The sequence below is a fragment of the Chlorocebus sabaeus genome, chromosome 7, assembly GCF_047675955.1.
Source record: "Chlorocebus sabaeus isolate Y175 chromosome 7, mChlSab1.0.hap1, whole genome shotgun sequence".
Lineage (NCBI taxonomy): Eukaryota > Metazoa > Chordata > Mammalia > Primates > Cercopithecidae > Chlorocebus > Chlorocebus sabaeus.
The window spans coordinates 95,692,959-95,708,306 of record NC_132910.1 but is presented as its reverse complement, the minus strand read 5'-3'; the positions used below and the strand labels follow the sequence as shown (position 1 = coordinate 95,708,306).

General features: G+C 37.1%; 1 long non-coding RNA gene across 1 annotated transcript in view; it reads left to right on the top strand.

The window, feature by feature from the left end:
• The window catches only part of LOC119621888 (uncharacterized), a 34,342-nt gene extending 19,815 nt beyond the window's left edge, over positions 1-14,527 (top strand). Inside the window, exons 2-3 of the long non-coding RNA XR_005238505.2 lie at positions 13,080-13,300; positions 14,207-14,527. This is a non-coding gene — a long non-coding RNA (uncharacterized lncRNA). The remainder of the gene's footprint in view (positions 1-13,079; positions 13,301-14,206) is intronic.
• The last annotated feature ends 821 nt before the right edge of the window (positions 14,528-15,348 follow it).

Here is a 15,348-nt window from a genome sequence, read left to right as displayed (position 1 = left end):
TTAGTTCATCCATTATGAAAGGCAGTGTGACAATTCCTCTAAGACTTAAAAACAGAAATACTAACAACTATTATTAAAAAGTCAAAAATTAACAGATGCTGGTGAAATGTGGAGAAAAACGAACACTTTTACACTGTTGGTGGGAGCGTATATTAATCCATCCATTGTGGAAGGCAGTGTGATGATTCCTCAAAGACCAGAAATACCACTGGACCCAGCAATCCCAATACTGGGTATATACCCAAAGGAATATAAGTAGTTTTGTCATAAAGACATATGCACATGTATGTTCATTGCAGCACTATTCACAATAGCAGATACATAGAATCAACCTAAATGCCCATCAAGAGTAGACTGGATAAAGAAAATGTGGTACATATACACCATGACATACTATGCACCCTTAAAAGAGAATGAGATCATTTCCTCTGGAGCAACATGAATGGAGCTGGATGCCATTATCCTTAGCAAACTAACACTGGAACAGAAAACCAAATACTACATATTCTCACTTATATGTAGGAGCTAAATGATGAGAACACATGGATACATAGAGGGGAACAGCAGACACTGGAGTCTATCAGCGGTGGGATGGAGGGTGGGGGCAGGAAGAGGATCAAGAAAAAGGTCCTCTAATGGGTATTAGGCTTAATACCTGGGTGATGAAATAATCTGTACAATAAACCCCCATGACACGAGTTTACCTATATAAAAAATCTGCACATGTACCCCTTAACTTAAAAGTTAAATTTGAAATTAAAAAATACAAAAAATCAATAAAATAAAAAGTTGTTTTTTAAAAAGATAAAAATATTGACAAACATTTTAGCCAGGCTAAGAAAAAAAGAGAAGACCCAAATAAGTAAAATCAGAGATGAAAAAGACATCATTACAGCTGATACTACAGACATTCAAAGCATCATTAGAGACTACTATGAGCAATTCTGTGCCAATAAATTGGAAAACCTAGAATAAATGGAGAAATTCCTAGATATATTTAACTTATCAAGATTGAACTGTGAAGAAATCCAAAACTTGAACAGACCAATAACAAGTAATGAGATTGAAGCTGTGATAAAATTTCTCCCAGCAAAGAAAAACCAGGGACCTGATGGCTTCACTCCTGAAGTTTACCAAATATTTAACAAGAGCTAATACCAAACCATTCCAAGAAATAGAGAAGGAGGGAACACTTCCAAACTCATTCTGTAAAGTGAGTATTACCCTGATAACATAACCAGAGATTATATTAGTCTGTTTTCACACTGCTATAAATAACTACCTGAGACTGGGTAATTTATGAAGAAAAGAGGTTTCACTGACTCACAGTTCAGCAGGCTTAATAGGAAGCATGACTGGGAGGCCTCAGGAAACATACAACAGTGGAAGGCGAAGGGGAAGCGAGCATGTCTTACCATGGCAGCAGAAGAGTGAGAGAGAGAACAAAGGGGGAAATGCCACACACTTTCAAACAACCATCTTTCCTGAGAACTCACTCACTGTCACAAGAACAGCAAGGGAGAAGTCTGCCTCATGATTCAATCACCTCCCATCAGGCCCCGCCCCTGACATGTGAGGATTACAATTTGAGATGATACTTGGCTGGGGACACAGCGCCAAACTATATCACACATCAAAAAGACAAAATTATAGTCCAATATCCCTTATAACATTGGTGTAAAAATCTTCAACAAAAGCCAAGTAAACTGAATTCAACAACAATTAGACAATTATTCTTTATAACCAAATGGGATTTATCTCAGTAACAAAAAGATGGTTCAACATATGCAAATTAATCAATGTGCTCTATCATATCAGCAGACTATCATTCAAAGACAAAAGTAAAATAAATATCTTTTCAGATTAATAATGACTAAGGGAGTTTACCAGTGACAGACCCTTAAAAAGGGAACTTTGGAAGATGTACTTCAGGAAGTAGGAAAATTGTCTCTGAAGGACAGCTTAAAATGAAAGAAGAAATAATGAGCAAAAAAGATTAATTTTTAAAACATTATCTTAAAGAATAATAACATTTAAGGCATTTAATATAGAGAGTAAAAAAACTAGCAACAATAATACATAAGATAAAAGGGAGAATCAGACCAGGAATTCTTCCTTGTGAGGAAACTAAAGATGCCTATTAATTTTAAATTAACAAATCAAATATAAATATATTTTTGAAACTTCAAGGTAACCACTTAAATAATAGAAGTTATGTGTACTTCCAAATATGTGAAAGGAAAAGATAATTAAAAATGATGGTGAATAAACAAATAAAAAGGTATTATAAGTAATTCCAAATATATCATAAATTTGCGTAAATGTAAATAAATTCACTGATTACAATACAAGAGAATATTATATAAAAACTAAAAATAAAACCAGCTATCTGCTATTCACAACAGATGCTTTTCAAACAAAATTATGCAAAAAAAAATATGAAGGGTTGGAAAACTATTAAACACCAGGCAATAGTAATAAATGGGAAATTTATTATTAAATTATTGATGTTTTATTGATGTCCATTTCCTCTTGTTTAGTCCTCAATGGCCACAGAGAGCCAATATGATAGTTTAGTTTGATACACAGTTGTAGACTAGCAGTTAAATTTTTTTTGTCATTATTTCAAAAGTATTATTCTCCCATCTTGTGGTTCCATTATTACTTTTAAGATGTCTACTGGCAATCTAATTGCTGTATCTCTTCAGATATTCAGACTTTTTATCTCCAATCCTTCAGTGCTTCTGAGGTTTTCTCTTTGAATTTTTTAATTGCTAGTATATGTACACACATAGATTTTAAAAAATATTCTCAGAATTCATTTAAACATTCCTATATTTAGCCAGCTCTGGAAAATTCTTAGTCATTATCCCTCTGGATGTTATTTCTCACATATCACCTCCTTCTGTGACACTTTTATTTATTGGCTTATTTTTTTTTTTTTGAGATGGAGTTTCGCTCTTGTTGCCCAGGCTGGAGTGCAATGGAGCGATCTCAGCTCACTGCAACCTCTGCCTCCTGGAATTCAGGCGATTCTCCTGCCTCAGCCTTCCTGAGTAGCCGGGATTACAGGCATGCACCACCATGCCCGGCTAATGTTGTATTTTTAGTAGAGATGGGGTTTCTCCATCTTGGTCAGGCTGGTCTCGAACTTTAGACCTCAGATGATCCGCCCACCTCAGCCTCCCAAAGTGCTGAGATTACAGGCTCTGATTCTCTGTCTCTTAACTTTTTTTTTCTATTTTATACATCTTTATTTCTCTGTTGGGCAATTTCTTCTCATTAGGTCAAGTTTTAAAATTCTATCTTCAATCATATCTATCCTATTATTTAACCTGTGTTGAGTTTTTAATTATAAAAATTACATTTTTACTTTTAGAATTTTGATTTTATTCTGTATAAAACATCTATCCCTTTGTCATGTTGTCCTGTTCGTATAGTTTCTATTTTTTCCTTTATCCATCTGAACATTTAAAAGTATACACACTTATCTCGAACGCTCTCTTAAATGATCTTATTACTTTAGAATGAAAGCTCTTCCATCCCACCCCTTAAATAATAGAAATTATGTATACATCCAAATACATGAAGAGGAAAAATACTTTTTAAAAATCATGGTGAATAAAAAATAAAAAGGTAGTATAAGTGACATGGTTTGGATTGTGTCTCCACCCAAATCTCATGTCGAATTGTAATCCCCAATGTTGGAGAAGGGGCCTGGTGGGAGGTGACTGGATCATGGGGCAGATTTCCCCCTTGTTGTTCTCGTGGTAGTGAGTGAGTTCTCATGAGACCTGGTTGTTTAAACGTGTGTAGCACAATCCCCTGCTCTCTCTTCCTCCTGCTCTGACCATGCGAAGATGTGCCTTCTTCCTCTTCCACCATGATTGCAAGTTTCCTGAGACCTCCCCAGCCACGCTTCCTGTACAGCCTGTGAAATTACGAACCAATTAAACCTCTTTTCTGTATAAATTACCCAGTCTCGGGTAGTTCTTTATAGCAGTGTAAGAATAGACTAGATAGACTAGTACAGAAAATTGGTACCAGGAATTAGGACATTGCTATTAAGATACCTGAAAATGTGCAAGCAGCTTTGGAACTGGGTAACAGGCAAAGGTTGGAATAGTTTGGAGGGCACAGAAGACAGGAAGATGAGGGAAAGTTAAGAACTTCCTAGAGACTTGTCAAATTGTAGTAACCAAAATGCTGATAGTGACATGGACAATGAAGTCCAGGTTGAGGTGGTCTCAGATGGAGATGAGAAAATTATTGGAAACTGGAGCAATGGTCACCTTTGTTATGCATTAGCAAAGACTGGGGCAGGGGAGCAGCTTTCTGCCCCTACCAGCCATCTCATCTGCTCAACCCCTGGTCCCCTGCACCCCAGCTCCACACCTTAGCCATACACCCAACTCCCCACTCCAGAGCTATAGCCCCAGCCTCTCGCCCCTTGGCCATGTCTCCAGTCCACATCAGGCCCTTGTGACCAGGTCCCAGAAACCTAGCCTGGAGTTCAAGGAGCTAGGGTTGCCCAGCAAGAATCGGTGGCCTTCTCCAAGGACTGGAGCTACCAAGGGAGCCCAGGAGCCCTGTGCTGTCTGGAAACCCTCAAAGAGGCATTGTGATGGTTCTGCCTTCCAATATGAGTACGAGCCACCATGCATGTCCCTCTGTGCTCAGATCCAAGCTATAAGGCTCCCTCCCTAGCTCATGGCCTGTGCCTTGCATTTACTGATGGAGCCACAGTCAGAGTCTGAGCCAACTCTGATGTGAGAGGCCATGCAGGACATTGGAGGATGTGTGCACACAGGTTCTTGCCTGAGAGTGGACAGATATCACTCCACACGCTGCCTCCTTTGAATTTTTAAATTAAATAATCTCATGCAGCAAAGAAAAAAAAATTGGAATTCCAGTTGTCCAAGATAACTTTTTTTTTCGCTTAAGCCTCTCAGAAGATAAACTTTTAAGAAATTCCCTTAGCTCAGTAAGTATAATTTCTTTAGTCTCTTTTTACTCACAAAAAAGGCCTTCTGGGCCGGGCACGGTGGCTTACGCCTGTAATCCCAGCACTTTGGGAGGCCTAGGCGTGAGGATCACAAGGTCAGGAGATTGAGACCATCCTGGCTAACATGGTGAAACCCCGTCTCTACTAAAAATACCAAAAAATTAGCCAAGCGTGGTGGCGGGCGCCTATAGTCCCAGCTACCCAGGAGGTTGAGGCAGGAGAATGGCGTGAACCCAGGAGGCGGAACTTGCAGTGAGCTGAATTGGGGCCACTGCACTCCAGCCTGGGTGACACAGTGAGACTGCATCTCAAAAAAAAAAAAAGGTCTTCTAGGCTCCTAGCTCAGTTTTTACCACCCTGGGGGCACAAGTTCTGTCTTTGAATTATTTTCTTTCCCAGGCTTAAAGCCCTGTCTCCCAGCCTGTAATACTAATCACTTTCCTGATTATCCAGTGAGCCCAATGGCTTCGGCCTCTCAGTTTACCATTTGTATTAGTTTGCTAGTGTTGCCATAACAAAGTGCCACAGACTAAGTGGCTTAAAAAGCAAAAAAAATTATTGTCTCACAGTTCTAGAGGTTAGAAGCCTGAGATCAAGCTAATTGGTAAAGTTGGTTTCTTATGTGGGCTATGAGGAAGAATCTTTTCAATGCCTCCCCTCTAGCTTCTGGTCCCTCGTTAGCAATCTCTGGTGTTCCATGGTGTGTAGAAGCATAATCCCTGCCTTCATCTTCACATGGTATTCTCCTGCACGTGTGTGCCTTTGTCCAAATTTCCCCCTCTTAAAAAATACCAGTCCTATTGAAGTAGGGTCTCACCTTGCTCCATGATGACCTTATCCTAACTACTAATTACATTACAATAGACCTATTTCCAAATCAGGCCACATTCTGAGGCACTGAGAGTTAAGACTTCAATGTGTGAGTTTCGTAGGGACACAATTTGACTCCTAACCCCACTCGTCATGTTTCCTCTTTATTTGTAGCACCTGCAAATTTCTCTTAATTTATAACTCAGCAATTTAATTTTCTTTATACTATTTTATTCTGCATAGGTATCTGTTTGAAGTGAGGAGGCAATGTCCCATATCAGCATGATCCACTTAATTAGCTGGAATTTTGTTCTTTCATGATTTAAATGGTAAACAAAAATCATCAACTAATATTTTAAAATAAATAAGGACATGAAAGAAGGAATAAAAAAACAAAGCCAACTTTTCTATCAATAAAGAAAAGTTAGATTTGGGAAATAACTAGAGAACTTCTAGAAATGCAGTATACAATCACTGGAGATACAGAGCTCAGTGGATAGGTGTGATGTTTAATTTTATGTGTCATGTTGACTGGGCTAAGGGCTACTCAGATAGCTAGTAAAACATTATTTCTGGGTGTGCTGTGAAGCTGTTCCCAGAAGAGATTAGCATTTGAATCAGTAGACTGAGTAAAGATAAACTTTATCAATTTGGGTGAGCATCATCCAATCCATTGAGCCTCCAAATAGAACAAAAAAGTGGAGGTAGGAAAAATTTAATCTTTGTTTGAGTGGGGACATCCATCTTCTCCTGCTGTAGGACATTGGTACTCTTGGTTTTTGAGCCTTTGGATTTAGAATGTTACTTACACCATTGGCTCCTATACCATTTCTCAGGCTAGTAAACCTCAACTGACTTACACTGCTGGCTTTTCTGATTTCCCAGCTTGAAGATGTCAGATCATGAGACTTCTCAGCCTCCATCATTACGTGAGCAATTTCTAGAATAAGTATCTATATTGTTATCAATCTATCTCCTGTTGGTTCTGTTTCTCTGTTTCTCTGTTATGAGCTCTGACTAATACAATAAGTTATGCTGTGTGTTAGACACAGTTCAAGAAAGAATTAGTGAGATGGAAGGTCTGAGGAGATAAAATGAATGCAGCACAGAGGAAAAAAAATAAAAGTAGAAAGGAGGGGTTAAAAAACATGGAAAGTAAATTGAAGAGGTCTAACGTTTGTTTCATGAGGAGTTCCAGGATAGGATAGGGAGGACTAGGGAGGAATGACAGTTGCCATATTTAAAGAAACAATGGCAGAGAATTTTCTAGATTTGAGAAAGGCATTGATTTGGAAACATGGTTAATCCCTAATTATTAAAGAGTTGATGCAGTTGGGTTTTGCTTCTCCTTACATTCTGGGGAGAGAAATTCTAAGAAGATCCTTAATTTTGTATTGGTATTTTATTGGGAAGATATTTTGTTGGTAAAGAGGTTGAAACTACTAGCTATTAGATAAAAAGACTTTTCTGAGGATTTCCCACATTTTCCCCATTTCCAGGTCACATTACTTTAAAATAATACAAATTATGTACTTTTAGTTATCAGATAATACATTATCAAAGTAGCATTTATTTCATTTGTGAAATAGAACATGTTAATAAATTAAAAGATATTTTAAATTAAATCTTCTCATCAAAGAACATTTAGAAAATGGGCTGAAGTTATGCTCATACATAGAGTATGTTTCATAATACTTAACTGCTGTGTGGTTCTTGTTCTGAAAATAATACTTGTTTTGAAATTTAAATAACAAACAATATTATATATATATTTTTGCTTAAGGTTACATTTTGTCATATTTGGCTGCAAAGCATATGGTAGAATCAGTACAGTGTCTATCCAATGGAAATATGAACAGGACCACACAAAATGGTTCCACTGTGTCATTTTGTTCAATGTGGCCTCATGAAAGCAAAATCTTCTCACCACAAAAACTTTCTTGTCGTTCCCGCTCTTTAAAATAATCACTTCTAACTTCATTTCCAGCACCTTTTCTCCTTTCTAACTGCTGTCTACTTTAAGTGAGTTGAAGATTCGTTTATTTTGCTTTGAAATTCTTCATTCTTTATTTTTTACCACATTTCTAACTATAAAATGCATATTATTAAAACATTTTCAGCCTTTGGGATAGTTTGATGTTGGTAATGTAAGAGTTTTGGCTCGTTCATTTAGAGTTTTGTGGTATTTGTATTTTTGGTACATTGGATATTTTTCTATGTGTTTTAACTTTTAGAGATTTTCTTTTAACACGTAATTGAGAACTGACTTAATTCTCTAAAACATTCAATGTAATCTTTATTTAGCTTTCTTTTTTAACCTGTTTATCAGACAGTGTATTTGTAAGGCATTAAAAAAAATCCAGGTATCTTAGATACCCACGACACAGAACCTACCTTCAAAAAAGGCATGAATTATTTTCAGGTCTTCTAAATAAGTGAGAGACAGAGCAATAACTAAATGTTACTGTATAAGCAGAAGACAAAGACATGGACAATCATAATAGTCTATTTACAATCATTTAAATCTATACATTCTGAAGGGTAATACCCTAAAATGGAATATAATATTCTAATAAAGATTTAGGACAGAATGTGGTTGAAGGGAAACTTTAAATGCTAATAGTATTTATTTTAATAAATTCCTGTATCACATAATTTGTTATTTTTTTCCTCAATCTCAGCACAGTTGAAACTTTGAACAAGGTAATTCTTTTTTGTGAGTAGCCTTTGCTGTGTGTGGGATGTTCAGCAATATCTCTGTCTTCTAACCAGTAGATGCTGATAGCATCCTCCCAATTGTGACTATCAAAAATGGCTCCAGACACTGCCAAATATGCCCTGTGGGCCAAAGTACCCTTGACTGAAAACCACCAGGTTAGGGTATTATGTTGCTAAATCATTCAGCTTCTGGTCAAACGTAGTCTTGCCACTTAGTTCCCAGTTGTTTCACAAGAGATACATTTGAATGATTTATTTTGGTTTCTAAATGTACATATTTTTGATCTCTGTTTTAATCTCATTTTATAGAAAATGTAGCTATTTTATCAAAGTCATTTGGAATTCATTATGTCTTACAGAACACAAGCAGATACTTAACATACATACATAGTAAACTTCATATTTTAATTACTTTATTCTGAATACTAGTAAAGATTTAAAATGTGATGTGATCGAGGGTTAATCCTTGTGAATCAGCTTGTCCCAAAACTTGCTTTTCTAAATGTCTTTGACATTGTTTTGTGAGATACTGAAAAAACCTTATTGAAATTAAGAGAGATTACTTTTCTACTTACCCCTGTCTCTTTTGTAGAAGCAAATTAATTCTGTCTCTCAAAATGTCTTCTTCTCACAGTCACATTGGTTGCTTGTTAGTGATTAAGTAGAACCATTCTTGAATTACACAGGACAGCAGTGTGTAGTCTCTGCTGTTCCGTGAAAATGGAGTATGCTGAGTGATCCAGAAATCAGTCTACTACTCCATAACTCAGGTAAGGAAGAGTACGCATGGAACACAGGAGATCCATTAGCGCATCTCTTAGTGTTACCATGCCCTGTGATTAAGGTCAATGGGAAACTACAATAGCCTAATTCAGGCAGGTCTACAAATGGTCAAGACCCTTCAGGAATGAAGGTTTGGGTCACTCTACCAGGAAAAAAACCCATGACCTGCTGAGGTGCTTGCTGAAGGCAAAGGGAATACAGAATGGGTAGTAGAAGAAGGTAGTGATCAATACCAGCTATGATCACGTGACCAGCTGCAGAAACGAGGACTGTAACTGTCATAAGTATTTCCCCCTTCTTTTGTTAAAAACTTGTTTGTGCATGTATACAATTGTACTAAGAAAATATCTTCATTTTATTTCCTTTTCCTTTATCATGTAACATAAGATTTATTGACTTCATGTCAGCATTTAAGTATAGTTGACTTTATGTAATAGTATTTGGGTTGGGGATTAGTGCGTTTCTGGTTGTATGAAGGATACTTGTATTATGTAAGGTATAATTATGTAGTGCGTTTCTGGTTGTATGAAGGATACTTGTATTATGTAAGGTATAATTATGACCTCATTATTGTCTTTATTTGAAAATTATAATCTCAGGAGATGTGTATGGGTTCACATTGACTAGGAGTGGACTTGTGATGGTTAATACTGAGTTTCAACTTGATTAGATCGAAGGATGCAAAGTCTTGATCCTGGGTGTGTCTGTGAGGGTGTTGTCAAAGGAGATTAACGTTTGAGTCAGTGGGCTGGTGAAGGCAGACCTACACTTAATCTGGTAAGCACAATCTAATCAGCTTCCAGCAAATATAAAGTGGGCAGAAAAACATGGAAAGAGAAGACTGGCCTAGCCTCCCAGCTTACATCTTTCTCCCATGTTGGATGCTTCTTGCCCTCAAACATCAGACTCCAATTTCTTCAGTTTTGGGGATTGGACTGGCTCTCTTTGCTTCTCAAACTTGCAGCCAGCCTATTGTGGGACCTTGTGATCATGTAAGTTAATACTTAGTAAACTCCCATTTGCATATCTATCTATCTATCTATCTATCTATCTATCTATCTATCTATCTCTATCCTATTAGTTCTGTCCCTCTAGGGAACCCTGACTAGTACACCAAGATTTATCTGAATATAGTTAGTGTTCATTAACTATATAAACAGTGAGCTAATAAGTAGCCCATGACTATTTATTTTTTTCCCCCCAAATTTCTACTGGTAATGGGAATATCTACACATCCCACATCATTTCTTGAGTGAACATTTCTTAATGGAGACAAAGGTAGTTTTTATAAATGGAATACATAGCAAAAGAGCTGCTGCCTCATATAATCAACTTCCAAGTCAGCATTTATTTATTCTCATATTTCCTTATGCTTTCAAATATAACATTGTACATTTTGTATCAACATTTTAAATTAAGTCATATCAAGTAAAAACAAGGCAACTACTATTTAACCACTGTTTAATCCCCAAGGAAATTCATGCCCTCTCCCTTCTTATTGCAATAGCTGCTCTCTCCTTTCTTCCCAGGTCTTTTTTCTTTCCTCATTTAGTATTTTCTAGTTGGTTATTCTTTTTCTCTGGCTTTAGAACTCCTGTCTTCAGCCTGTCATATTTCATTATACACTGAATTAGACCATGCTTGTTCTCTGGGAGTATAAAGAATTAAATAACAGGATTTAATTAAGTCTGATGTCTGTTTGTAGATGGGCAGAATCTTTTTTTTTACTAGTTTATTTGAAGTTGAGAACAAAGACTCATCTTGCTTACCTTTATTTAGTAGTTTAAAAAAATTAAATCATGATATTGATCCCTACCTCAAAGTAAGAAGCAATTATTATCAAACATTTTGCAAAAGAAGTGGTAAAAATAAGCAGTAGACTTGCAGAAGGTCTGTAATAAATCAAGGAACCTATCAATAATTAAGCATGATGCATTTAATTGTTTCTGAGTATAGTTCATCCATAGTATATAAAAATATCTGAAATCTACTCTTTCAAGTGACCCTTCTTATGACTGATAAAACCATGATACATTCTTTTACATTTCAATGGTAATATAGTTAACATTTCTAGAGTTTGCATTGGGAAAATGCCATTTGCCTTCATAAAGAACCTCTGCTTAATATGAACATGTACTATAGAGCCTCTCTTGGGAAGAATTGGTTCATACCACTAGTCATCAATATTTAGGGGAAGCTGAGAAAAGAAGGTATGGGCTTGGGTTTGTGGCAGGCACAATTATGGCTCCCAAATATGTCCATGTCCTAATCCCTGGAACCTGTGAATATGTTGTTGCATGACAAAGGGAAATTAAGGTAGAAGATAGACTTAAGATTTGCAGTCATCTGACTTTAAAATGGGGAAATTATTCCAGGTTATCTGGGTGGATCCAATGTAATCACAAGAGTCCTTAAAAGTGGAAGTGGGAGGACATGAGCTAAGAAATTCTGGCAGCCTGCAGGAGCTGAAAAAGGCAAGAAAATGGAGGCTCCTTAGAGCCTCCACAAAGGAATGCAGCCTGTTGACACACTGACTTTAACTTAGTGAGATTCATTTCAGATGTCTGGCCTCCAGAACTATAAGATAATAAATCAGTATTGTTTTAAGCTACCTAATTTGTGGCAATTTTTTATAGCAGCAGTAGGAAACTAATAGAAGGTTATAGAGAGGGAGTTGGGATGAGATGGATGATTCATTCCTGTGGGATTCAGTCATTGCATCCATTCTATTGTAATTAAAAATAAAAAGCATGTAAGAAGAATTACCGCATTAGGATATCAAAGAAAATCTAACTAGACATGTATACTCTTTGGTAATGGCAAAGTCAGAAATGATGTGAACTAAATGTACCCAAATTAAGGACATACATTTTGCCTAAATTCAGTCACTGATTGCCAATTATTTACCGAGATTTCTACAGTCAGTTTTTACTTTTCTGTTCTTTCCACAAAAAGGAAAACATGATGGTACTCAAATCTATTGACAGCTGACTTTTGATAATGCTATTGCAATCACTGGGTAAATCATTACACACCAGGATACCCTATACATTCAATATTTCCTGTTTAGACTTTTGTTGTCCTGAAGTTTTCTTATTTTTTGTAAAAATGCTGCCTTCTAGGATTCTGGTTTAGTAGGAAATGTTAGTATTATTTACTATAGGATCACAAAGGAATGAGACACATGGAAAGTCTTGAAGTCCTGTATCACTTCAATGGAGTTGGGTATAGAAACTGACATAGACATTTATAATATCCTGTGTCACTTTCTTCAGCTGACCCATCAATATCGCTAACATTCATTCCACCAAAAATATGTGCAATCCATGATGTTCTAACAAAATGGGAACTGTAAGTTATGTGGGGCATATTTATTTCCCCACGGTGTTCTGTTGGGTCTGGACTTTACAGTACAAGGACATGTTCTGAAATGCAAACAATGATTAATTTTTGTACTTGCATGTTTATAAAAATAAACTTTATTTTTTAAACCATATGACTTCATTTTCATTGTAGAAAATTAACCTGGGTTCATGGTGGGTATGGTAAATCAGTTGAAAAATTGGTCTTAATTTTTATTCCTCCCTGTAATAATGTCCCTTACATGTAATTTTATAACACCTTACATAAGAGGTGGAGACTATTTTCCAGCCCCCTGAATGTGGGAAGGCCTTGTGATTTGCTTTGGTCAAAAGAACTAGGCAGTAGCACCAATTCTCTTATTAGTCCTCAAGAGGCTTTGTGTATTTCCATTCTCCTTCAGGCACCTACTTCCACCATGATAATAAATCTGGGCAACTTGCTAGAAGATCACAGATCACATGGAACTGAGCCAAAATGTTCTAGCCTCTGAGAGCCAACACCCAGAAGCAGATCTAACTACTTGACCTATGTCTCAACACAGATGTATGAGGGAACACAGACATGACCTGAAGAACTGCCCAGCTGGGTTCAGCCTAAATTATTGACCCCTAAAGTTTTGAGGTAAATAATGTTGTTTTAAGCCATAACATTTGTGGTGGTTTTTTATACAGCAAAGGCTAACTGATGCAATAGATTTTATGGAGGTCTGTGAACTCTCTGAAATTATTTGTAAAATTTGATGTGTATGCATGTTTTTTTGGGAATAACTTCTAGCTTTTAGCTTTAACTTTTCTGTGGTACAGAAAAGTTTTACAAATCATTGCCTTATTTGTTTAGTGATAGGGTTAATCACATGCCAGATATCATACCCATTCACTTATTGAATGAAACTACTCAGATTCTGATGAAGATAAGTTTTTGTTAGAGTGAGAGTTAAAAGTTTTCTTTCTTGAACTGGGCACGGTGGCTCACACCTGTAATCCCAGCACTTTGGGAGGCTGAGGCAGGTGGATGATGAGGTCAGGAGATCGAGACCATCCTGGCTAACACGGTGAAACCCTGTCTCTACTAAAAATGCAAAAAAATATTACCTGGACGTGGCGCTGGTCGCCTGTAGTCCCAGCTACTCAGGCTGAGGCAGGAGAATGGCGTGAACCCGGGAGGCGGAGCTTGCAGTGAGCTGAGATCATGCCACTGCACTCCAGCCTGGGTGACAGAGCAAGACTCTGTCTCAAAAAAAAAAAAAAAAAATTTCTTTCCTGTGTGTATGTGTGCTCGCCAATGTGTTCTTCGGTCAGTTAATTTGGAAATCTTTGGATTCTCTTTTCTAGATAATAAGCTAACATACCTTGATATCACCTAGTACATAGTATTTAAGACTTATGTATGTTGCTTAAAATTAAGTGCTAGAGTAGTAGATTAAAGATTAATTTCAAATGCTGATACCCTAATCAGATTGCCACTGCAGATATATGTATGTTCTTTGAAGAATTTGCTCTTAAAATACCTTTACAATTCATGGTTTAGGATGACCTCTTTCAACTCTGCCACTTCCATCCTCACTCTGAGCTGACAGCCTCCCTTTCTCCTTCACAGGGAAAAGGTAAGCCACGAGAGGGGGTCTTTCTCAAGTTCTAGATAGGGCAGCAATGAACCAAAGCCTGTAACATATGACCCACCGTTTAGCTTACTAAGCTAACTGAGGTTTTGGCAATTGTTTAATTAACATTGAAAAACCAATTTTTAAAAATTGACTTTCTATTTCTGAGGTTGTAGGGTATATCATCTTCATCTGCTCTCCGTGGTGTCCTTTGGTGAGCTGATGAGCCAACACACAGGGCCCTGCTTGAATGCGTGGCATTTGCTCTGCTCTTATCCACCACTGTGCCAAGACTTGAGAGCCATGCATTTTCCCCCGGCTCAGATCTTCTGGCTCATTGTCAGTCAGGTCATGCCAAAGCTGCTAGCCAACAAAAGCATATAGGGAAAATAAATTTGTCATAGGAAAAGTACAGAAAAGTGATCACTTTTGGGCAGGACTACAGTAAGAACACTGTTAGGCTGCATTTCACAAATGTTAAAAACAAAATGCCTTGCCAAATATCTTAAAACATTTTTTTGGGTGTATGTGTGTGTATCAAAACACAAGTGTTTGGATTCTTCCACCATATATTAAACCCAAATTCAGTTATACCAGAAAACCATAGGCATTTGCAAAAGTTATTTACCCAGGAACCAAGATGGATGTATTTGAACACTTTCCCCACACCCGGCCCAACCATGTTTTTGCTAGCCAGCTCCCAGGTGTCAGTAATTGAGCAATGTAGGGGTTGAATTTCAGTAAAGCTTAGCAGGTGTAGTGGTGGTTCCAAAGAAATACCTCTTTTCTTTTCATGGAATAACAGGTCATTTCACTGTTTTCTCCAGCACTTGCTCCTTACAGTTTAGAATACATACCACATGAAGAGTGTATCCAAAATACTTCAGAATGGCTGCTATAAATACTGAGTGGCTGGGAAGTGAAGTTTCTATCTGTTCTTTGTCTTTTCTTTAAGGTGTTTCACTCTAAAGTTACCTTGAAATGCGTATAAAAAGGTAAAAAAGAGGGTAAGGCAATATACAAAAGATTGATGTTCTAGATATTTGAATATGCTTTTTCAAAGACAACA